At 38.9% G+C, this 26346-nt stretch overlaps 1 protein-coding gene across 3 annotated transcripts in view; it reads right to left on the bottom strand.

Moving 5' to 3' along the window:
• BMPR1B (bone morphogenetic protein receptor type 1B) overlaps positions 1-26346 on the bottom strand; it is a 404692-nt gene that overhangs the window by 209428 nt on the left and 168918 nt on the right. The window contains exon 1 of one of the 3 annotated variants that reach the window (XM_067035524.1): positions 7913-7931. The exons of the other annotated variants lie outside the window; for them this stretch is intronic. The gene's annotated coding sequence lies outside the window, so the exon portion shown is untranslated. Of the gene's footprint in view, positions 1-7912; positions 7932-26346 lie in introns of those variants that run through there. 3 annotated transcript variants of the gene reach the window in all.

Genomic DNA, 26346 nt, shown 5'->3' with positions numbered 1-26346 from the left:
ATGGTAAAAGTAAACTTTTTTTAAATTTTTTTTGTTTTTACCTTCGAGGAAAATAATACTTGCTGTTTTTCTATTTAAAGGCTGGAAATGGAACACTCAAATGCTGGAAAACCTGATATTTTCAAAATAAAATTCAACTGAAGATATGCTACATCTATTGACACAAACTGCAAGTCAACTTCTCATTGATTCTGTGAAGTTATACTGAACAAGAGGTAGAGAAAAACCTTTTAGCCAATGTGCTAAATGACGGTCACCCCTGTTTTCCCCAGTTGTATTATGAAATGTTCCATACATGGGGCCCATGTCATTACTAGATCTGTTAACAGTTTCACAGCTCAGAGCCTGGCTTCATTCGTTAAGCATCAAGCTGCCCTATCACTTGTATAGAGCTGAAAAGGTTGTTATGGTTCATAATGTAAAACTCACAAAAGTGTACAGCTGCTGTTCATATTCTCAAAGAAGTCTGTTATAATGATGATGTCACGGAAAAGGCTGGAATCTATTACATGTCCCAGACAGCCAAGCCGTTCAATCTCTCCAGCCAATGCAAGTGTATAGGTCGCACTATAAACATTGTGGTAGCATCACAGTAAGGCAAAAAGTTCAATACAAAAAAAAAAAAAAAATCACCGAGGGCAGGTAATTAGGACCTGTTCATAGTCCTGCCTTCAGGAAGCTTCACTTAACCACTGGAACTACCCAAAAAGCACGAACATCACCATCTGTCTGATACCCGACTGTGAACACAAAGCTTTGCAAAAATTACAATATAAATCATCAGGCTCTTGAAGGAAGCTATACAAGGTCATCTAAACAAACAAAACAATTTCTCTTTAGCTATAATATAGATCTACACAGCAAGTGTGGTAGATTGAATCCTGGCCTCCAGAGAAATGCAAAGCAATAATACATTATTAACTTTAAGAGCTAACCTATGAATTAAAAAACTGCTATCACTTGTTACGGCACAAAATGTTAAGCAGCTTCAGACCCTGGCAGATAGAAGAGAAGATGTAGAAGAGAAGTCCGGTTTCCTTATTTTAGCATTCTTGCATAACAAGACATACAAACCATTTCCCAAGTGAGAACTTTTAAAGGGATTTAAGAGATATATGAATATTAAATAGTTTCTACGGTATACATTTGCAATACTTGAACTATTTTCATGAAATTACAAATTAAAGAGACATTTTGAGCATCAAAAGTACAAAAGACAACTATTAAAATTATTTCAATGCTCTTGAGATAAAAACAGAGCAGATGCCGAACACTGAAAAAGGTCTAAATTCCAGTTCCAAATCTGCCACTAATTACTTGTTTAATCTTAAAGAATTCATTTAACAGCACTCAATTTCAAGTTCCTTCACTTTAAAAATGAAAACCATAAGAAATGACAATATATGAAGTTCCACTTCCCCACAATAGTATTTCTCAACCTACAGTCATCAGGTATCAAGCCTCTGAATGATGACAGCTCAGCCAGACTTGCTTAGGCAGGGCACTGTCCTATGCACTGAACACATGTTAATTCATTTAACATTCAAACAAACCTGTGTGTTAGGTACTATTATTATTATCCTCATTTACAGGTAAAGACAAGTAGTGGACATCAGAGTGAGAATTCACATTCAGGACAACTGACTCCGGGGCCAGCTCTTTTCACCGCCATATGAGACTACTGCGTTATACTGAGATATTCTTTGGAATGAAGAGGTCTAGCGGTTTTAATTTTCTAGTAATAGGGAAAAGCAAAAATTTAAGAGTGGAAGGTTTGCTGATTGAGGATACTGCAGTGTTTTAGATCACAGCTGTTCTACAATACAGTACAATATGCGGAGAGAGTGTTAGATAATCCCTGGCTCCTAATCAGTTTCATTCTGTTCACAAAATGCAAACATATTCTCAGTGTTACACATATGACCATTTTATCTGCATGGACATACTCTGTCGTATGCCTGCAACTCTAAGGTAAAAATTCTTAACACCTGATTCTATTTGGTGTTATACTCTGAGGCTAGAATTCAGTCCAATAATGGTATGCCATAAAGTAGCAGCAACAGTTAAATGTGATATTAACTATAAGATGACATTTTAAAATAGTATCTGTTACATATAACTACAGTTTGAAAATGCAATGTTTCAACCATGATTATTTATGGCTGAAGGCAAACCCTACTTATGAGCATGAAAACAGCTCTGTTTAATTTATTGCCTATTGAGACTTGTTTCTTTGGTTGATTAATGATAAGTAAACCAAGAAGAGTTTAATCTCAGCAGCATGAAACATAAATATTCAGGAGTTCTAAAATTTGTTTACTATCTTGACAGGAGTACAATGTATTCACAAAATTTCCTACATGTTCCCAGTCAGTTATGATCACTCATCAGTTAACTTCACAAATACCTTACATATTTTTTACTTCTTCCTCAAAGTGGTGAAATGTAGAGATTCTTTTCCTCTATTTTAATAGGCCACATAGCTCTAAAATCTCTGAGAATTCAAACTCCTTCACTGCCTCTTCACGCAGCTGTGAAAATAAAGTTACTCTGACTGCATTTAAGTTCTTCCTTGCCACAATATGATATACATGCCAAAGTACAGAAGAGGAAAAGGAAAATCAATTGACCAGCACCAGGGCTACACAAAACCAATCCTCATCCTCCCCATTCCTCCTCTTTCTGAAGCAACAACGACAGGCAGGTAGAACTCAAATCCGACTCGCTTTTCTGTCTTCTGGTCCTTCACCTGTGCCAAAGAACTATGTAATCAGAGAACTCCTCTTACAGCAAATAGCCCCTGTACAAGGTAAGCGTGGAAACAGATTCTAAATCATGTGAAACGTTTTGGGCACAGCTGGCGGAACACCTGTCGGGCATGGATGAGTGATGTGTGAGACACAAAACAACAGAAGCAAAGGACTGTTCACACAGCTCTCACTGCACACTTTTCAGACAATTTTAAATTTACTCAAAGACTCGGATGAAAAAGCAACAAACTAGAATTAGATTAACATTTTATTTTTCTTCTTGAGCACTGAAAGCCACGCACTGAAAATAAGCTCCCCAAAACGAATCGTTATCAATTCAATTCAACAATCTCACGGATGTGAGAACGTCCTATAGAATGCTAATTTTTTTCTTTTACTTGTTTATGTGGCCCACACCACCTGCTAACTTTCACCACAATTTCTAATCTTTTTAAATGTCTACATATATTTTACAGATAAAAATGGAAATCCTCTATAAAGAAAATATTACTTTCAACTTTACTATTTTGAACTACTAAATGTTTACTCACTCAAAGTTAATAACCAACACTTTTTTTCTTTCATCACCTATAGGAGAGCCAGAGTGCACATTTCACAACTAAAATGTAGAAGGCGTGTAAAGAAAGAACCTAGTTGAATTTCGTAAGATTTTTCACCAAACCAAAAAATAAAATAAAATAAAATATGGCTTCAGTCATTAAATTCCAACATTCGAATGAAGTATCTGACTTTCTACCTCTGAGAACTTGTTTCTAACCAATCAATACGCATTTACTGCATCCTTATAATGTACCTGCTACCATGTACCTTAAAATTCAGATCAACTTTTCTGCAGGGAGTTGGAAAAAAAACAGAAGCAGAGAAATCAGTTAAATATCTGTGCCAAAATCCAGTCATTCAAGGATAACAGCCTTGGAGAGGATTATGAAAACGAGAATGCACTTTAGGGGTGAGCTCTGGAGACCAAAAGAAGATGAAGTAACAGAACTTGGTAATACATTCAATTCAGCATAAATTACGGAGAGGAACGAGTTTGGTGCCATTACAGTGGCCTTAGTGCATAGTTAACGATATGGTAAAGAAACGCTGAAATGAGTAATAATCTAAGTTAATTAGCAATTCAGCAGCCTCATAGTAATTCAGCCTATACGTATTGCACAACTCAGTAAACACTATTTCTTCACATGTTCCAACACTTGTGATAAAGGCAAAAAAAAAAAAAATCTTTAAAAACTTAAAGCTCTGGCAAAACTACAGAAATTTTTATCATCAGCAACTATGACATGTTGACAATATCGTAAGCAATGTTGCCGAAGCCTGAATTTTTAAGAAGTCAGGTGGAAAGATTAACCAGACCCAGTGTCTGTGTCTTGAACAATTCTTGCTTTGTTATGTCATAAATGTTTGATTTTTACATCATCATCATAATAACCCCCCCAGGCATTAGTATTGTTGGCTTAGTTTCTAGACCAAAAAAAGGGGGGGGGGGTAGTATTAGATTAAGTTGTAATAGTATCTGATTCAAAACAAACAATTCAAGTTGACCACACTGAGTAACCAGAATACTGTTGAAATTCACCAGGTACTTACAGGACGGCTGGAGTCCTTCAGTTGTGGCAAAAGTACCCTAAAATGGCTTTGGCTTTCAAACGTGTCACACCAAAATAAGACATTTTCCTGGGTAATATCTGAAAACAGTTACATCAAACTATGCAAATCTGAAAATATAACCACTAACCCTAAAAACTGGAAAATAACAAATGAGATTTTTTGCTACATATTACCAAATTGTGTTAGTAATATGCCACCTCTACCGATTGTTTCCAGCAAGAAATTAAGAGAAAATAAGAAAGCTATGGCTAGATATCAAATGTTAGTTTTCAGTTTGCTTTGGACCTGACTTTAAGTGACAAAGCTTATGAATTTTACAAACTTGACAAAGTCAAGAAACTCATACTACATTAGACTAGGAAAATTTACAAATGTGCAAGTACAATGGGCCCTCAGGCCCACTTTTAAATTGTAGTTTAAGTTTTCATGACAACCTAATAACATCACAGACCACCATATTGTCAACAACTATTACTTCTATGTTGAAGAGTTCAGTTATTACCCTGGTTTTAACTCATAGTGTTGGTTACTCCCTTATTATAAAAACTGTAGGGCTTCCCTGGTGGCGCAGTGGTTGAGAATCCGCCTGCCGATGCAGGGGTCACGGGTTCGTGCCCTGGTCCGGGAAGATCCCACATGCCGCGGAGCAACTAAGCCCGTGAGCCATGGCCGCTAGGCCTGCGCGTCCGGAGCCTGTGCTCCGCAACGGGAGAGGCCACAGCAGTGAGAGGCCCGCATACCGCAAAAAAAAAAAAAACAACTGTAAAAATTATTCTACCTCAAAGGAGAAGTGTGGGAAAAACTTAAATTTGTACTTGTAGTTCTTTTTGGCTAACATACAGGATTCTCAATCTATCTCTTTAACCTCCCTATGTTTGAAAAGCTATCAATTCAGCATGCTCTCATCCTACATTGCAAGGACCAAACAGGAACTTTAAAAAAATATTAAGTGATTCTGGACTGAGATGGATGTAAGTACTTCTTCCTGTTTCTCCCACTAGACGACGACAACTAAAAACTCTGAACATCATCTACAAAATACACATACGAAGCCTATGGAACGTGCAGAGGAGATGACCAGCTAGGGACCTCGGGACCCAAGGGAAACAACATGGCTTAGAGTTCCCTAACTTTCTTTCCGCCCCACATATCCTAGACTGAGGCAGCATTATCTTCCGTGTACTCGGGGAACTAATATACAAGTGAGAAATGTATAGTTAAACATTGTGGTTATAGATTCCAGCCTTCAGAGCCCTACGTAATTACTTGCTCAATTCGTGAACCTTCTGCACCTTCCCACCTGGTGTTCTCTTGTTTTGACTCCCCAGGAAGATGGTTTCTCTCCCATCAAGCAGTCGTGCCCCAACTCAGTTTAAACCCTTTCTCACCGTTCCCCTGAAAACTAATGAATTTGGCTCGTTTTTGTTCTTTACCTCTGGTTTTCTTTTCATTTTCCCCATGAGGGTAAAGAGTGTTCTAGACACAACATCTCTGACCCCAGTAAACACTGTTCACAACTATTCTTTAGAACCAAGCCGAAGAGAGGTCTTACCTCACTGCCATTATAAGATGATTCTGTCAATCATCCATTTCCTACTTGGGCATCTGCCTGTAGAACTTTATTCAGCACAGATTCTGTTTCATATGGATTAATATCTTTCCAATACATACCTGGTCTCCACCTCAACTTTCATTCATTGTTCTAATTTCCCCTATTTTATTTTTGGCCCTTTACAAAATAAAAATATTCAACATCTGCCTTTACAGTAAACCTATATAAACTACCTAAGACTTACTAAAAATAAGCTAGACAAAACATGCCCAGGAGAAGGACTCATCAATCCAATAACCAACACTTTGTTCATGCCTCAGACCACGAGCCAAACTCAACTCCCTCACTATCCCATGAAACGTTTATCTAGTCCAAGCAGCTTATCTCATAACTTAAACTTGACCTTTGCCCTTCCTCCAAACCACCATGTGTCTTATGTATGTGTATGTATATGCTAAACTTTTAAAATACACATAATTCCTTTGTATACTACGCTTTATCTTGTGCTCCCAATTATTTCATGTGTTTAAGTCTGGTCCACCAAATAAAATCACAACTTGATTGAAAAGAGGAACTAAATCATATTCTTATAATTTTTCCTACACTATAAATAGCATGGTGCTAAAACACAAAGCAGTTATCAATTTATTCATTCAGTGCATGACAGCTGAATCACTGCTAGCTAGTGCGTTCAAGGCCGGGGATGAAGAGGAAAACAGAAGGCGGTGTCTGTCCCCAAAGGGTTTACTGAGTGCTGTGAGGGAGCCATGAAAACATTTACATTGAGAATCAAATCAGAGATGTAGTCAAGGCATTATGGGAAGACAGAGGGGAAGTACCGAACTCTGCCAAGGAAAGTATCACAGATGAAAAAGTATTTCCTTCAAATAGAATCATGAAGGATAAAGAAAACTTCGCCAGGCAAACAAGAGAAGAGGCAGGAATGACACTCCAGACAGAGGAAACAGCGCTGTGCCAAAGGACAGAATCACGAATGAACGAGCCAGCAGATAAACTGAGGAACCATTGGAAATCAAGAGGCTATGATGTAGGGAGGGAAAGGGCAGTGACAAGGACAGAATGGCAAGTAAGGATCTGATGAAGTTGAAGGGCCCTGTATGCTCCAGGATGTAATCCTGGAAGCATTAAAGGTCACGGATGAGAGCGTGGTAGGATCAGATATCCCCGCTGCTCCTGAAATGGTAGACAGTTTGGAAAGGGGAAAAGTAGACAGATGTTAGGAAGCTATTTTAAAGTATACCTGAGAAATGATGAGGATTTGAGAGAAGGGGTGCAAGAAAGGGAATCACGATCACTGAAAGTACAGGTGTGGATGAAAATAAGCTGAGTGAGAAGAGAGGCAAGCCAAGGAAAGACTGTGCAACGTCAACATTTAACATGACTCTTCACCGAAAGTCAAATCCATTCTTAGTCTGTGAATAAATATTTCTTCTACCTTTAAAACTGTAGTTCTCAGTGTATAAGCAAGAAGAAACAGGTCAAGATTAACATTTTAAAGCCTCAACTGGAAACCAAGTTTATCCATCTACTGATCTTGGAATGTCTTTCAAACACTAGGTGTGCAGAGGCAACAGAATTCCATCTCCCCCACCCACCCCAACCTGTCAAAATGAAACACTGCCAACACACGTGTTTGTTCCTCAGGTTTTCTTCTGAAATGGGTATGAATAAAAATCACTCCAGGCAGTAAACAGAGTCTAGTCACTCCTTCTGTTTGGCCTCTATACAACTTGACTTCTTGCCTTCACCAGTACCTCCCCTTTACCCCCTTCCCCAGATTTCAAATTACCGCCTTAACACCTTAACTGACCTCTGTGCGACCTGGTTAGACAGATGGCGAACTGCCTGTATACAACTTGACACACGAACCCCTTTTATGGTTCTTCCCTTAAAATCAATGATTTAATTACCATGAGCTGAACTATCATGGCAAATCTGACTTGCTTCAGATACCAACCAGATAAACAGGCTGCTGATAACTGAAGTAAACAGTGTTTTTGACGATTACGCGCAGTACATCCACGCCAGGTACATTCACTCTCTTGACCACGCTGAAACCTATTAAATAAGTAAATAAATGGGAAAAAAAAAAAATGCAACGTGAGGTTCACATTACATTTCAACAACAACATGCGCACAAAACCCAAAACTTTCACTCCACTACTGGAAGCGACATAACTTTAGAAAGGTAAAGCATTTTCCTCTCAAGTCATACGCCTATATCTATTTATTCCGTTCATCCTAATATCCTGTGAGCATCTACTATATCTATGCACTATGCCTTCACTGAAAAGTACACGAAATCTTGCATTTTCCCTCCGGTAAAGTGACTGCCGATAACCGAATGACAACGGCATCTACCCAAAGGCTACCACCTCATCCTTTAGTTCCCAGCTCTAATACTGCCTCCCTGAAAGCTATTCACTGAATACTTTGGCTACAACAGCATCTCACACATCTTCCAGTCACCCTGTCCTTTCAGCTTGTTTCACTGTGTACATAATAAGCAGCCTTGTCTTGAGTTACATTATTACTCTTTGTGTTTACTCTGTGTATGACTATTGCTACTGGAGCCTCCGCAGAGCCGGGAAGCATCAGGCTCGTTCACCACTTTATCCACAGTGTCTAGAAGAGGTGCCTGCCCTGTACTCAACAGACATTTGGTGGCCTAATGAGCGCTTCCAAATCCACAAACTACCAAAATATTAAACCTCTGCTGTAAATAAAATCCGAACAGAAAAGGGTTTATTTGGTACTTCTGTGAGTTCACGAGACCCACAGAGATGCATAAACAGACACTGACAGGCTCACGTAAACAGATTTTTTTTCATTTTGGCTTCTGTCCAGTGCTGTCAGTGAATTCAGTGACAGTCAAATGTTAACTGCCCTTGAAGAATATTTAAACTGTCTCTAAAATGAAGCAGGGAGAAAAGGAATATAAGGGGCAATAAAATTAATAAAGTTAATCTTCTTACTGACAGAAGCATAAATAGCACAGTCAGGAATTCATAACATAAACACTTTTTTTAAACGTCATTCGAGCATCAAGTTCCTGTTTTTTTTCTAGGAGTGACTGTGGTTGTTAACGCGCATACTACACTGGAACAGATGATACAGAAATTGTGGGAGTCCATATAGGTTGGCTCCTCTGGAGGTCAGAAGGATATTTGTATCAAATAATGTGAGGGCTTTGTTCAGTACTACTATAAAATATAAAAGAAGACAACTGAAACAAAAAGGCAAACAGAAGCTTGCAGTATCTTACTTCCAAAACATGTGATGGGACCGAGCTCCACTTTCAGAATCTGTTTCCTAAAAGAACCCAATATTAATTGCATGTTGATGTGTAAAGCACACAAAAGTTGCATTTTCTCTACTTTGGATCCCAGACTCTCAGTTCTGAAAGTATAGCCCATTGTACAGAATTCCCAGGTCAGAGGTGCAGTAGACAAATTAATTAGTCTATTAAGTTTCAGTCGTATCCTGGCACTGATGTTTAGATTAGCACCTTCAGCAACAAGTTTCTAACGTTTAACTATGCTGCCATTTGTTCCTGAGAGAAATTAGGAATGAAAGGGGGGAAAAAAAAAACATAGCTGGGAAAAGTTCCCACTGACCTAAAGGCAGAAACATGCACGTGAGTCAGGGGTAGACTGATGTATTCATAAAAAGGAGAAAAACTTCAGTTGATTAGTTCTTGCTGTTTTAAGTGATTAGGAGAAAAAAATAAATGGCTTCATATCGAAGTGAAATTTAAATAGCATTTAACACTCTACAAAATCAACCTAAAAAACGATGATAATTTGCTATGACTTAGCACTAAAGACAAACCAATTATTTCATATGACGAATCTGTGAAGCATTTCACGAGAAGATTAAATACTTGACTAAATATTTGTGGACGCTAAAAATGACTGAAATGACCCAAATCGCGTATTTGAAAAAACAGACACGAGACACAAACACAAACGCACAGAGGGGAAGAGGGAAAGGCGGGGAGGGAGGGAGAGAACTACCAGTTATCTTTCACCTTATAGCCAATAGCTTCTGCAAGGTGTATCCAAAAGAACAACATACCAGACATAGTTTGAAATTCAACAGTAAAAGCAAAATTTGTTGACTTTCATAGAGCACAATGGAATACCTCTGCACTATGTAGGAATTTTCTTTTCTCTTAAACTTCTCCTTTTCTTTTATTCAGTGTGGGGTCATGGTAAAGTGGAATGCTTTCACAGCATCAGTGACCCAGATGTGTGTAAGATATTAGGCTCTAAAGGCTGTTCTATGCATGAGAATTGGGTGTTGAGACTGTCTCAGGTATCTCTGAGAACAGTCATAAGAAATGAATGACTCCGTTTCTCATGACACTACCTGTCAAAACAAATATCTGTTACAGATTGAGCAACCACACTAGGTTAGAACCTGGATACACCTACATTAGAGTGACGTGAAAGACCAGGCCATTGAAAACCCCGTCAGAATGCTGGGTTACTGAAAACGCAATCAGAGTAACTGTGGCTTACCATCCTCTCCTGAACATCCGATTATTTGGGCTCTGTGAAAGCTTAGCTTCACCGAATTCTCCCCAAGCACAGTGCCATTAAATTGAGGATTATTAAAGTTTATAATTTCATTTCTTGGAGTTTTTCTTCAGGAAATAATCAGATATGTTCAAATAGAAAAGAATTCTAGAGGTTAAAAAAAGTAATATTATTTATAATAGCAAAAAGCTAAAACAATGTAAATGTCTAACAATAAGAAGATATTTCAATAATTTATGATATAATAGAATATTAAGAAGTCACTGAATGTCAGGCTTTCAAGGAAAATTTAATGGGACAGAAAAATTCCTAGATCACGGCAGACACGTAAGGAAGAACTGTTAAAGGAAATAAAAGTGCAGTGTACAAAACCTATACAAAAACTATATGCATAGTTTGATTCCAATTTTAATATATATGCGCATTATATGAAAACATTACATATCCATCTTTTGTACATAATATGCACAGTCACACAAAAAAGAGGAAAAAAAGACACACCGACATGTTCACAGAGGTTATCTTTGGGTAGGAGAACTGAACACAACTCTAATCACAAAAATATACTGCTTTTATAATTAGAAACGAAGCTACAGTAGCTACTATAGTAGTTTGAGCCAAGTGGAGTTGACCGCAATTGAAGATAATGTTCCTTGTATAAGTCACCAGTGGAACAAAGGATGAGTTAGATATTTCCGAATGATGTCCCCCTCAACCACTGCCTTAGACACCCCCAAGTCCAACCAGTTCCACAAATCGTGATAACCTCCAGTACTATCTTTGTCCCAGGTACGATTAATCCCTGCTCTTAAACTGTCTCCTCTTAATATGTGTATTAATCAAATTTCTACTTATCTGTGACATGTATTGTAAAAATGCACAATATTTCTGTATCTATGGCCTTGGAATTTCTTCTCTGAGGCCAAAAAAGGGTGTGTGTGTGTACGTATATATTTGACATACTCATTTATTTATGATAAACTACCCTAAACCTGCCTCACAGACGGCAATGGATATTTTTACAAGCTCTGCTGAAAAGAATCCCATCCTTCAAACTGACAGTTACACTTTCCCCAAAACATGTCATTTTAACAGTGAGTTTTTAAATAGCACTTTGAATCAACACTGCCAACTTTTTTAAGTGTTTAAAAAGATGCAGTTACTCCCTAGCTTCTGCTTAAGATATAAATTATTTTGTGGCCAAAGTCCATTCCAACCTCTCCCTTATAGACAGATTTTTATACCATCATCTGTGTCACCTCTAAGCATCTCCTTGTGTAGTTTTCCTTCCATCATTGTGAAATTAAAGCAAACGGCACTCTTTTTTGTTCTATTTGTGTGGTTACCATGGTACTGACCTGAATTTTGCACCTAGGAAAACCCTATTTAGGGCAGGGGAGAGAAGAAAGGGACCAAAAGGATGGAAGAATATGTTCGGGTAATGGTCGGGACCTTTAAACATTTACTTTTCTCTTGGAACTGCCTTTGGCCAAAATCTATAAAACTATGACCTGATCCTCAGCTTCCTGGCATAAAGTACTTAGGCTTTTGATGTGAACACCATGAAACTGGCAAGGCCGGCAACCTTTTCCCTTGCTCGTCAGAAGAATTAAAATTCTGTTTCTCCCATCTCCAAAATTTCCACCTCAAGCTCCCCTAAACCTAGTCAGGCCCTGGTTCACAGGTTCTAAAGACCAGACCATGGAAATACCACGTGGTGACTGAAAGCCTCTGATGGAAAACAGATGAGACGGGACACACTGTTTGCCCAGCACTTTTAAATGTCCAGCTCTCCTTCACTGTCTTTCAGGATGTCGCTGTAGGTGACACGTGGAAAGAACAGCTAGTGTAAAAGTTTTGTACCTTTTCTACTTTCATGGGTTATCTCAGCTGTCAACAAGGTGATTTCCTTGAATATTTGTGTCAAGTGAACTAAGGGTTGGAGGTACTTTCAAAGTTTTTCTCCCCTTAAATAATATCCTTTACAAAGAAAGGCCAGCAGATAACAGAGAAAGGCCAACAGGCAGCAGATAGGATTGAAGAGTGGAAGATACACGAGGGCTACAGAAGTTCACCAACAGCCCGCCGACTCCTCAGCTTCCCTACGGGGCTCCTTACACGCCCCTCAGAATTCTAGAGCCCCGAGGGAAACGATCTGAAAACAAGTCAACAGATTCTTTCTGCCCTTGCAATCTCAGAGTTGATATTCACAGTGCCGACTCTTCTAAAAGGCCATGACACACATCATTTAAAACTTAAAATTTCAGGGCTTCCCTGGTGGCGCAGTGGTTGGGAGTCCGCCTGCCGATGCAGGGGACGCGGGTTCGTGCCCCGGTCCGGGAAGATCCCACGTGCAGCGGGGCGGCTGGGCCCGTGAGCCGTGGCCGCTGAGCCTGCGCTTCCGCTTCCGGAGTCTGTGCTCCGCAACGGGAGAGGCCCGCGTACCGCAAAACAAAAACAAACAACAACAAAAAAAGATTCTTGGGCTTCCCCGGTGGCGCAGCGGTTGAGAGTCCGCCTGCCGATGCAGGGGATGCGGGTTCGTGCCCTGGTCCGGGAAGATCCCACGTGCCGCGGAGCGGCTGGGCCCGTGAGCCACGGCCGCTGGGCCTGCGCGTCCGGAGCCTGTGCTCCGCAACGGGAGAGGAGGCCACGGCGGTGAGAGACCCGCGTACCGAAGGGGAAAAAAAAAAAAAAAAACCTTTAAAATTCAGAAGCTGTCATTTTTTCAGCAATATTTTACTCCACTGTTAGGAGGAAAATTATGTCATCATGGCATTTTTAAATCTGAGGGATCATAAAATAGGCCCAAGTTCTTAAAAATGCATTATGTCTTCTTAAATTGCTTTAGAGGAAAAAAACCACTATATTTCTTGTAATTAGCTAATTAACTATAAAGCATAAAGTCACGTGAAATGTTATTAGATAATAGAAATTGTTGTAGTAGTTTCAGAAAGGAAAAAAAAATAAGCTATGATCCTTATACCTCCCAGCTAGCCAAATAAGATATCTAGAAACTTAATACATCCTGCCCCACTTTTGCTGAGTCCTCATAAAACTGACAAAACACAAGACAGAGTCAAGTTTTAAAGAGTCAATAAAAACGTTTTTTAAAGTACTCTGAATACCTTAAGTGTTATAATAAGACCTCATTTCAAAGAAACATGGTTGAATGCCATGAAAATTTGTTTAATTCTATTATATACCCTCAAGAGGCAGTCTCTCTTGCTAATGAGGGCAATCGTTAGCATTTAAGGACTTCTTAGTTGAAAACACAGACATTTAATAGCTCCTACCACACTACATTGTAATTGTTTGTTGACGGGCTTTTAAAAATTATTTGTACTTGTAAAACTTCTCACTAGGCAATAAGGTACTTGAGAGTTGAATGTAGGTTTTATTGATCTTAGTTGGGTTACTCAATGCATTCAACATTCTTATTGTAGATCTATCAGCCATATGCTAACTACAGTAAGTATATATGGAAAAAAGCCACAGTCCCTATCTATCAATACTTAAGAAAAAAACGTTTCAGAAAACAAATGACTGCGGTTTACTGTCTTAAGAGTTAAACACTGTGCCACAGGAGCGCAGGGAAGTGACCGAGGGCTCACCTGGGACAGCAGGGAACAGGGCAGGTCTGAGCTACAGTGGAGCAGGTTCTGAGGGCTACTGGGAGTTCACCACGGAGCACATGATGAAATACAAAATCCAAAGACTGAAGCAGCACCATCTATCAAGAGCCTCATACGCCATACTGAGGATTTTGCACTTTATTCTGCGGAACCATCCAAGAACAAGTTTTAGAAAAGTCACTTTGACTATAAAACAGATACCAGAATGGAAGAAGCAAAACCGGTTGCAGGGAGACCAGTTAAGAGGACAGTTACGGTGATTCAACGGAGAAATGATGGAGTCCTTAACGAGGGCTGTAGTAATCAAAATAGAGAATGGTAGGCACACCTAGGAAGTATTACGGAAATAGAACAGGCAGGGTTTAAAGACTGAGTTGAGGAAACAGAGAGTAGTCAAGATTTCATGGACAGCTCCTCAGTTTCTGGTTTTGGCAACAGGGAGAACAACAGGGGTTTCCTAAGATAGAGAACATTGAAAAAGAAGCAAATCGGCGGGTGGGGGGTGGGGGGTGGGGCGGGCAAAAAACTTCAAAAATACCTTAAAAACCACTGGTTCACTTGACGCAAATATTCAAGGAAATTACCTTGTTGACAAATGAGAAAACCCATTCCAAGGGGGATCTGTAGAAATTGTACAATGCAAGAGGGTTGGATGTGTGTGGAGGAGACCTGTTCTGGAACAGGAATATGAACGCCATCAGTATTTAATAATGGTAAACGAAGTCATGAAAGTACACGGAGTGAACCAGGAGAGGGCCAGCAAAGAAAGCCTCAGAATAAACTCCTGGGAGCAACAGAAATGGAGGCAGAGGACACGGAGAAACCTGTAAAGGAAACGGAAGCAGCAGCACAGGTGGGAAGAAGTGAGTTAGGAGAGAACAGGGTTTCGAGAAGGGAACACCTAGGTGGTCAAACGATCCCGCAATACCGCAAAAGCACTAGAAAGAGGCCAACAGACTTTGCAACAAGAGGTAATTCGTGACCTTGGCAAAGACAGTTTCAGCAGTGAGATAACAAGAGTGATACAAAAGTTACTGAAGGACAAATACGATGTGGAAATAGAGAAAACGGCATAGCTCCTGGAACATATTAAATGTTCCAACTGTTCCTAATTTACACTTCTCCACTGCATGTCACCCTGTCCAAGTTTTTTAACTATGCCACAATCCCCCAAGGCAATACCAAAGGAATGTTTAATGATGGCTTTGACTACAGCTGAAACCTCAGTGGGAAGTAAGAGAAGTGCTCCTAGACACTCCCTGTATTATTTGGGAATCTCTTAAATCATTACCTAAGCCAAGTTTCATGTTCCTCAGTCTGAGGAAGCTGGAATTGTGAGGAGGCATTGGCTTTGGTAGATTTTAAGTACATGTGTTGTGAAAACTATTCAATGAGTTGTGTCATAAATCATTTTGGTTTTTTTTTTTTTTTTGGTGGTATGCGGGCCTCTCACTGTTGTGGCCTCTCCCGTTGCAGAGCGCAGGCTCCGGACGCGCAGGCTCAGCGGCCACGGCTCACGGGCCCAGCGGCTCCGCGGCACGTGGGATCCTCCCGGACCGGGGCACGAACCCGCGTCCCCTGCATCGGCAGGCGGACTCTCAACCACTGCGCCGCCAGGGAAGCCCCATTTTGGTTTTTTTGAATGAATCTTAAGGGAATAAATAGAATCACTTTACCCCTATCTAAAACATTTGGAAAATATAGGCGTATCTCTTTTTATTGCACTTTGCTTTATTGTGCTTCACAGATATTTCATTTTTTACAGACTGGATGTGGCAACCCTGCATTGAGCAAGTCTGTCAGCACCATTTTTCCAGCAGCTTTTGCTAACTTCATGTCTCTGCCACATTTTGGTAATTCTTGAAATATTTCAAACGTTTTCATCATTATTATTTTTGTCATGGTGACCTGTGATTAGTGACCTTTGATGCTACCGTCCTCATTGTTTTGGGGCACCATGAACCATGCCCATAGAAGACAGCAAACGACCAATCAACGCTGTATGTGTTCTGATCACTCCACCAACTGGCCATTCGCCCACCACCAGTCTTCCTCTCTTTGGATCTCCCTATTCTCTGAGACACAACAGTATTGAAATTGGGCCAATGATTATCCCTACAATGGCCTCTAAGTTCGCAAGTGAAAGAAAAAGTTGCAAGCCTCTCACTTTAAACCAAAAGCTAAAATGATTGAGCTTATTGTAGAAAGCAATAAACAGGTGGAAAGCTAGGCCTTTTGTGTGAAACAGCCAAGCTGTGACTGCAAAAAGTTCGTGTAGGAAATTGAAAGTGCTACTCCAGTGGACACACAAGAATAATAAGAAAACAAAACAGCCTTATTGCTGATATGGAGAAAGTTTTAGTGGTCTAGATAGAAGATCAAACTAGCCACAACATTTCCCTAAACCAAAACCTAATCCAGAGCAAGGCCTTAAGTCTCTTCAAATCTATAAATCCTGAGAGGGGTGAGGAAGCCACGGAAGAAAAGTCTGAAGCTAGCAGAGGTTGGCTCACAAGGTTTAAGGAAAGAAATCCTCTTCATAACACAGAATTTCAAGGTGAAGCAGCAGGTGCTGATGTAGAAGCTGCAGCAACTTGTCCAGAAGATCTAGCTAAGATAATTCATGAAGGTGGCTACACGAAACAACAGATTTTCAGTGTAAAGGTAACAGCCTTCTACTGGAAGAAGACGCCATCAATGACTTTCACAGTGAGAGAGAAGTCAATGCCTGGCTTCAAAGCTTCGGAGGCGAGGCCAACTGTCTTGGTAGGAGCTAATGCAGCTGGTGACTTTAAGTTGAAGCCAATGCTCACTTACCATTTTGAAGATCACATGGTCTTAAGAATTACACTAAATCCATTCTGCCTGTACTCCATAAATGGGACAAAGCCCAGATGACAGCACATCTGTTCACAATATGGTTTACTGAATAATTTAAGCCCACTGTTAAGACCTACTGCTCAGAAAAAAAAAGATTGCTTTCAAAATATAACTGCTCACTGACAATGCACCTGGACACTCAAGAGCTCTAATGGAGATGTACAAGGAGATTCATGTCGCTTTCATGCCTGCTAATGCAACAACCATTCTGCAGCACATGGATCACCGAGTCACTTTGACTTTCAAGTCTTATTTAAGAAATGTATTTCATAAGGCTAAAGCTGCTATAGATAGTGATTCCTCTGGTGGATCTGGGCAAAGTCAACTGAAAACCTTCTGGAAAAGATTCACCATTCTAGATGCCATTAAGAACATCTGTGATTCATGGGAAGAGGTCAAAATAACCACCTTTACAAGAATTTGGAAGAAGTTGAATCCAACCCTCATAGGTAAAGACTTCAGTGGAAGAATGAACTGCAGACATGGTAGAAATATCAAGAAAACTAGAATTCGAGGTGGAGCCCGAAGAAGCAACTGAATTGCTGCAATCCCAAGACAAATCTTTAATGGATGAGGAGGTGCTTCTTACGGATGAGAAAAGAAATTGGTTTCTTGAAATGGAATCTATTCCTGATGAAGATGCTGTGACGACTGTTGAAACTACAACAAAGGATTTAGAATACAACATAAACTTAGTTGATACATCAGTGGCACTGTTTGAGAGGACTGACTTCAATTTTGAAAGAAGTTCTACTGTAAGTAAATTGCATGCTACAGAGAAATCATTCACGAAAGGAAGAGTCAATCAATGTGGCAAACTTCACTGTTGCCCTGTTTTAACAAACTGCCAGAGCCACCCCAAAATTTAGCAACTAACACCCATGGATCAGTCAGCAGTCAACATCAAGGCAAGACGCTTTACCAGCAAAAATATTATGACTCGCTGAAGGCTCAGATGATGGTTAGCACATTTTAGCAAGAACATATATTTTAATTAAGGTACACACAATTTTATAGATATAATGTTATTGCATGCTTAACTACAAATACCAACTATGTATAGTATAAACATAACTTTCATATGCACTGGGAAACCAAAAAAATCATGTGACTCAATTTATTGCAATATTCATTTTATTGCAGCAGTCTGGAACTGAACCCGCAATATCTTCAAGATACGCCTGTATGTCAAGTGTAAAACATATAAAATACAAATATAATATCAAACTAAATCATGCCATGGGTTCTGTGTAACTTAATAAAGTTACCCCAATTCATTGTTCAACTGATTATTATTAAATATCAATGACAGGACAGGAAGTACTTATTATGAGTTCACTTTTCTCCTTATAATACCCATTGCACATTTCAGTGAGGTCTAGGAACTTTTAAGAATTAAAGAATTGCGGACTTCCCTGGTGGTGCAGTGGTTCGATCCTGCCAATGCGGGGGACATGGGTTTGATCCCTGGTCCAGGAAGATCCCACATGCCTCAGAGCAACTAAGCCCATGTGCCACAACTACTGAGCCTGCACTCTAGAGCCCAAGAGCCACAACTACTAAGCCTCCGTGCCACAACTACTGAAGGCCGCATGCCCTAGAGCCCGCACACAGCAACTACTGAGCCCACACGCTGCAACTGTAGCCCACCTACACCTTTTGCTCCACAACAAGAGAAGCCACCCCAATGAGAAGTCTGCGCACAGCAACGAAGACGCAACACAGCCAAAACCAAAATTGTTTTAAAAATTATTTTAAAAAGAATTAAAGAATTGCATGTTATCATTTGTAAATAAAATTGATATATAAAAGGCCTTATAAAGATATAAGCAGGTAAAGTAGCTGGTATGAACCAAAGATCAAAAAGCAAAAGCAAGGACCCTATTTTACACATCTTCCAAATATGTTTTAATACCTATGGCCAAAAGGGAGTAGTGCCTGGGGTAGGCGAAACAGGCGAAGGAGGTCAACTATATGGTGATGGAGGGTAATTAAACTTGTGGTGGTGATCACCTTGTAATGTATACAGATGTTGAATTATAATGCTGTAAGCCGGAAACATACAATAAAAAAAGAAAAAAGTAGTCCTAGTTACCTGTTTATTTCCACATCACCTGGCCAAACAACATTCTCTTTTTGTTTTACTGTAGAACTTCACAACAAAAAATTTAAGTCTTTAATTTGCATGACAACACAGCAAGAGGTGGACCCCACCTCCTGTTGTCACAGAAGAATCATTCAGATATTAGACTGAGGTCTCAAATCTTTGAACTGTTTTTAGCTTACCAAGGTTGAAACGTAACTGGTCTGTGCATAGCAGCACTTTTTACAATAGGCGAGACATGGAAGCAAGCTACATGTCCATCGACAGATGAGTGGATAAAGAAGATGTGGTGTATACAATGGAATATTACTCAGCCAGAAAAAGAATGAAATAATGCCATCTGCAGCAACATGGATGGACCTAGAGACTACCATACTAAGTGAAGTAAATCAGACAAAGAAAGGCAAATATCATATGACATCACTTATCTGCAGAATCTAAAAAAAAATGATAAACTTATTTACAAAGCAGAAATAGAATCACAGACATAGAAACAAACTTATGCTTACCAAAGGGTAAGGGGGAAGGTATAAATTAGGAGTTTGGGATTAACAGATACACACAACTACATATAAAATAGATAACCAACAAGGACCTACTACATAGCACAGGGAACTATATTCAATATCTTGTAATAATCTATAATGGAAAACAAACTGAAAAAGAAGATAGAGACAGAGATATAGTATATATATATATATATGTATATAGTATATAATATATAGTATAATATACAGATATGTATACTACATATATCTATATTTATATAACTGAATCACTTTGCTGTACATCAGAAACTACCACATTATAAATCAAGTATGCTTCAAGAAAAAATAATAAATTTTTAAAAAATATTTTAAAAATGTAATTGGACAAGCCTATTAGATAGCCTCATCCACCAGAGGGCAGACAGCAGAAGCAAAAAGAACTACAGTACTGCAGCCTGTGGAACAAAAACCACATTCACAGAAAGACAGACAAGATGAAAAGGCAGAGGGCTACATACCAGATGAATGAACAAGACAAAACTCCAGAAAAACAACTAAATATAGTGGAGATAGGCAACCTTACAGAAAAAGATTTCAGAATACTGACAGTGAAGATGATCCAGGACCTTGGGAAAAGAATGGAGGCAAAGATCGAGAAGATGCAAGAAATGCTTAACAAAGATCTAGACATATTAAAGAACAAACAGAGATGAACAACACAATAACTGAAATGAAAACTACACTAGAAGGAATCAATAGCAGAATAACTCAGGCATAAAAATGGATAAGTAACTTGGAAGACAGAATGGTAGAATTCACTGCTGTGGAACAGAATAAAGAAAAATGAATGAAAAGAAATGAAGACAGCCTAAGACACCTCTGGGACAAGATTAAATGCAAAAACATTCACATTATAAGGGTCCCAGAAGGAGAAGAGAGAGAGAAAGGACCCGAGAAAATATTTGAAGAGATGAGAGTCAAAGACTTCCCTAACATGGGAAAGAAAACAGCCACTCAAGTCCAGGAAGCATAGAGAGTCACGTACAGCATAAACCCAAGGAGAAACACACCAAGACACATAGTAATCAAACTGGCAAAAATTAAAGACAAAGAAAAATTACTGAAAGCAGCAAGGGAAAAACGACAAATAACATACAAGGGAACTCCCATAAGGTTAACAGCTGATTTCTCAGCAGAAACTCTACAAGCCAGAAGGAAGAGGCATGATAAACTTAAAGTGATGAAAGGGAAGAACCTACAACCGAGATTACTCTACCAGGCAAGGATCTCATTCATATTCGATGGAGAAATCAAAAGCTTTACAGACAAGGAAAAGCTAAGAGAATTCAGTACCACCAAACCAGCTCTACACAAATGCTAAAGGAACTTCTCTAAGTGGGAAACACAAGAGAAGAAAAGGACCTACAAAAACAAACCCAAAACAATTAAAAAGGTCACAGGAACACACATATCGATAATTACCTTAAAAGTGAATGGAGGGCTTCTCTGGTGGCGCAGTGGTTGAGAATCCGCCTGCCGATGCAGCGGACACGGGTTCGTGCCCTGGTCTGAGAATATCCCACATGCCGTGGAGCAGCTGGGCCCGTGAGCCATGGCCACTGAGCCTGTGCATCCGGAGCCTGTGCTCCGCAACAAAGAAGCCACAACAGTGAGAGGCCCACGTACCACAAAAAAAAAAAAAAAAGTGAATGGATTAAATGCTCCAACCAAAAGACACAGGCTCACCGAAGAGATACAACAACAAGACCCATATATATGCTGTCTACAAGAGATCCACTTCAAACTTAGGAACACATACAGACTGAAAGTGAGGGGATTGAAAAAGATATTCCATGCAAATGGAAATCAAAAGAAAGCTGGAGTAGCAATGCTCGTATCAGATAAAATAGACTTTAAAATAAAGAATGTTACAAGAAACAACGAAGGACACTACATAATGATAAAGGGATCAATCCAAGAAGAAGATATAACAATTATAAATATATATGCACCCAACATAGGAGTACCTCAATACATAAGGCAACTGCTAACAGCTATAAAAGAGGAAATCGACAGTAACACAATAATAGTGGGGGACTTTAACACCTCACTTACACCAATGGACAGATCATCCAAACAGAAAATTAATAAGGAAACACAAGCTTTAAATGACACAATAGATCAGATAGATTTAATTGATATTTACAGGACATTCCATCCCAAAACAACAGATTACACTTTCTTCTCAAGTGCGTACACAACATTCTCCAGGATAGATCACATCTTGGGTCACAAATAAAGCCTCAGTAAATTTAAGAAAATTGAAATCATATCAAGCATCTTTTCTGACCACAACGCTATGAGATTAGAAATCAATTACAAGGAAAAAAAACGTAAAAAACACAAACACAAGGAGGCTAAACAATACGTTACTAAATAACCAAGAGATCACTGAAGAAATCAAAGAGGAAATCAAAACATACCTAGAGACAAATGACAAACACGATGATCCAAAACCTATGGGATGCAGCAAAAGTAGTTCTAAGAGGGAAGTTTATAGCTATACAAGCCTACCTTAAGAAACAAGAAAAATCTCAAGTAAACAATCTAACCTTACACCTAAAGGAACTAGAGAAAGAAGAACAAACAAAACCCAAAGCTGGCAGAAGGAAACATATCATAAAGAACAGAGCAGAAATAAATGAAATAGAAACAAAGAAAACAATAGCAAAGATCAATAAAACTAAAAGCTGCTTCTTTGACAAGATAAACAAAATTGATAAAATATTAGCCAGACTCATCAAGAAAAAGAGGGAGAGGACTCAAACCAATAAAATTAGAAATGAAAAGGGAGAAGTTACAACAGACACCGCAGAAATACAAAGCATCCTAGGAGTCTACTACAAGCAACTCTATGCCAATAAAATGGACAACCTGGAAGAAATGGACAAATTCTTAGAAAGGTATAACCTTCCAAGACTGAATCAGGAAGAAACAGAAAATATGAACAGACCAATCACAAGTAATGAAATTAAAACTGTGATTAAAAATCTTCCAACAAACAGAAGTCCAGGACCAGATGGCTTCACAGGTGAATTCTATCAAACATTTAGAGAAGAGCTAACACCCAACCTTCTCAAACTCTTCCAAAAAATTGCAGAGGAAGGAACACTCCCAAACTCGTTCTATGAGGCCACCATCACCCTGATACTAAAACCAGACAAAAATACTACAAAAAAAGAAAATTACATACCAATATCACTGATGAATATAGATGCAAAAATCCTCAACAAAATACTAGCAAACACAATCCAACAACACATTCAAAGGATCCTACACCATGATCAAGTGGGATTTATCCCAGGGATGCAAGGATTCTTCAATATATGCAAATCAATCAATGTGATACACCATATTAACAAATTGAAGAACAAACACCATATGATCATCTCAATAGATGCAGAAGAAGCTTTTGACAAAATTCAACACCATTTATGATAAAAACTCTCCAGAAAGTGGGCATAGAGGGAACCTACTTAAACATCATAAAGGCCATATACGACAAAACCACAGCAAAACATCATTCTCAATGGTGAAAAATTGAAAGCATTTCCTCTAAGATAAGGAACAAGACAAGGATGTCCACTCTCACCACTATTATTCAACATAGTCTTGGAAGTCCTAGCCATGGAAATCAGAGAAGAAAAAGAAATGAAAGAAATACAAATTGGAAAAGAAGAAGTAAAACTGTCACTGTTTGCAGATGACATGATACTATACATAACGAATCCTAAAGATGCCACCAGACAACTACTAAAGCTAATCAATGAACTTGGTAAAGTTGCAGGATACAAAATTAATGCACAGAAATCTCTTGCATTCCTATATACTAATGATGAAACATCTGAAAGAGAAATTAAGGAAACACTCCCATTTACCATTGCAACAAAAAAAATAAAATACCTAGGAATAAACCTACCTAGGGACAAAAGACCTGTATGCAGAAAACTATAAGACACTGATGAAAGCAATTAAAGATGATACCAACAGATGGAGAGATATACCATGTTCTTGGATTGGAAGAATCAATATTGTGAAAATGACTATACTACCAAAAGCAATCTACAGATTCAATGCAATCTCTGTCAAATTACCATTGGCATTTTTTATAGAACTAGAACAAAAAATCTTAAAATTTGTATGGAGACACAAAAGACCGCGAAATAGCCAAAGCAGTCTTGAGGGAAAAAAACGGAGCTGGAGGAATCAGGCTCCCTGACTTCAGACTATACTACAAAGCTACAGTAATCAAGACAGTATGGTACTGGCACAAAAACAGAAATATAGATCAATGCAACAGGATAGAAAGCCCAAAGATAAACCCACGCACCTATGGTCAACTAATCTATGACAAAGGAGGCAGGGATATACAATGGAGAAAAGACAGCCTCTTCAATAAGTGGTGCTGGGAAAACTGGACAGCTATATGTAAAAGAATCAAATTAGAACACTCCCTAACACCATACACAAAAATAAACCCAAAATGGATTTGACACCTAAATGTAAGACCAGACACTATAAAACTCTTACAGGAAAACATAGGAAGAACACTCTTTGACATAAATCACAGCAAGCTCTTTTTTGATCCACCTCCTAGAATAATGGAAATAAAAACAAAAATAAACAAATGAGATCTAATGAAACTTCAAAGCTTTTGCACAGCAAAGGAAACAATAAACCAGAGGAAAAGACAACCCTCAGAATGGGAGAAAATATTTGCAAATGAATCAATGGACAAAGGATTAATCTCCAAAATATATAAATAGCTCATGCAGCTCAATATTAAAAAACAAACAACCCAATCCAAAAATGGGCAGAAGACCTAAATAGACATTTCTCCAAAGAAGACACACAGATGGCCAAGAAGCACATGAAAAGCTGCTCAACATCACTAATTATTACAGAAATGCAAATCAAAACTACAATGATGTATCACCTCACACCGGTTAGAATGGGCATCATCAGAAAAGCTACAAACAACAAATACTGGAGAAGGTGTGGAGAAAAGGGAACACTCTTGCATTGCTGGTGGGAATGTAAATTGATACAGCCACTATGGAGAACAGTATGAAGGTTCCTTAAAACACTAAAAATAGAATTACCATATGACCCAGCAATCCCACTACTGGGCATATACCCAGAGAAAACCATAATTCAAAAAGACACATGCACCCCAATGTTCACTGCAGCACTATTTACAATAGCCAGGTCACGGAAGCAACCTAATTGTCCATCGACAGATGATCGGATAAAGAAGATGTGGTACATATATACAATCAATATTACTCCACCATAAAAAGGAACAAAATTGGGTCATTTGTAGAGATGTGGATGAATCTAGAGACTGTCATACAGAGTGAAGTAAGTCAGAAAGAGAAAAACAAATACTGTATATTAACGCATATATGTGGAACCTAGAAAAATGGTACAGATGAACCAGTTTGCAGGGCAGAAACTGAGACACAGATATTGAGAACAAACGTATGGACACCAATGGGGGAAGGCGGCAGTGGGGGGAAGGGGGGCATGAATTGGGAGATTGGGATTGACATGTATCCACTGATGTGGATAAATTGGATAACTAATAAGAACCTGCTGTATAAAAAAATAAAATAAAATTCAAAAAAATAATGTAATTGGTCTGCCATCCTGCACAACACACGTTTTTGCATATAACTCCTAATCTAAGAAATTTATCAAAGAATTTCGCAAATTAGAATGACTTGCAGATACTAATATAAAGAAACACACACATGCGTTTAATCATCAGATGAGACTTTTTCCTGCTAGAGCTGTGGGGAAAAAAGTACATGTGAAGTTCATTTTATCTAATTCCTATGTTTTCTCTTCACAAACAGCTCCTTTGACTTCTCAATTACTGTTAATAAAACAACCAACATTTCAGAGACATTCAGCCTCAAAACTTTGGAGTTATCCTTAACACCAGTCTCCTTCATCCTCTTTACCCAAATATTTGCCAAATACAATGGATTCCACATACTGGATATGTCAGGAATTTGTCTCTTTCTTTCCATTACTTCTGCCACGATGCATTTCAGCTTTTTACTATCTGTGCAACTTCCGAATGCGTTCCAATTCTTCCTAAGCAGAGTCCCAATTTTTTCAGCCCTGAGTGGTTCCCCTCTACCAATAAAATTAACTGAACACTCCTTGGCCTGGCATTTAAGATCCATTACATGGCAGTTTTCTTCCTGCAGAACCTACTTAAGGTTTACTATTCTGAAACTTCATTTCTCCACCATTTCCTGGTTGTACTTCCCTAACTTTACTCATGCCATTTCTGTCCATTGAATGCCCCTTTTACCCATCTCCTCTCCCCAAAAAGGCTGCTTGACGTTTCAGTGATAATCTCAAACATCGGTTAGTTCGTAATTTTATTTTTCCGCATCTACCTCTGACCATGCCCTCATAGAACACTGTGTCTTGTATAGTTTCTACATATATCTTGAACATTGTTTATTTTTGCTTTTACATAATGCCATTAGTAATCCATCGGCTCCATCAGGGACAGGAAATGTGCCACAGCTATTTCTCATCTAGAGGCACCTCATGATTCGATCATAGTAACACTGTCAGTATTTGCAGAATTTAGTTGAAAATGTAAATGCATTAATGCAGGTTTGGAAGCAAATCAATTCATCAAGGAGTGAATGAACTGGTCT

Source organism: Kogia breviceps, chromosome 6 (assembly GCF_026419965.1).
Source record: "Kogia breviceps isolate mKogBre1 chromosome 6, mKogBre1 haplotype 1, whole genome shotgun sequence".
In the NCBI taxonomy this organism is placed as follows: domain Eukaryota; kingdom Metazoa; phylum Chordata; class Mammalia; order Artiodactyla; family Physeteridae; genus Kogia; species Kogia breviceps.
This window is presented reverse-complemented; position numbering and strand designations above follow the sequence as displayed.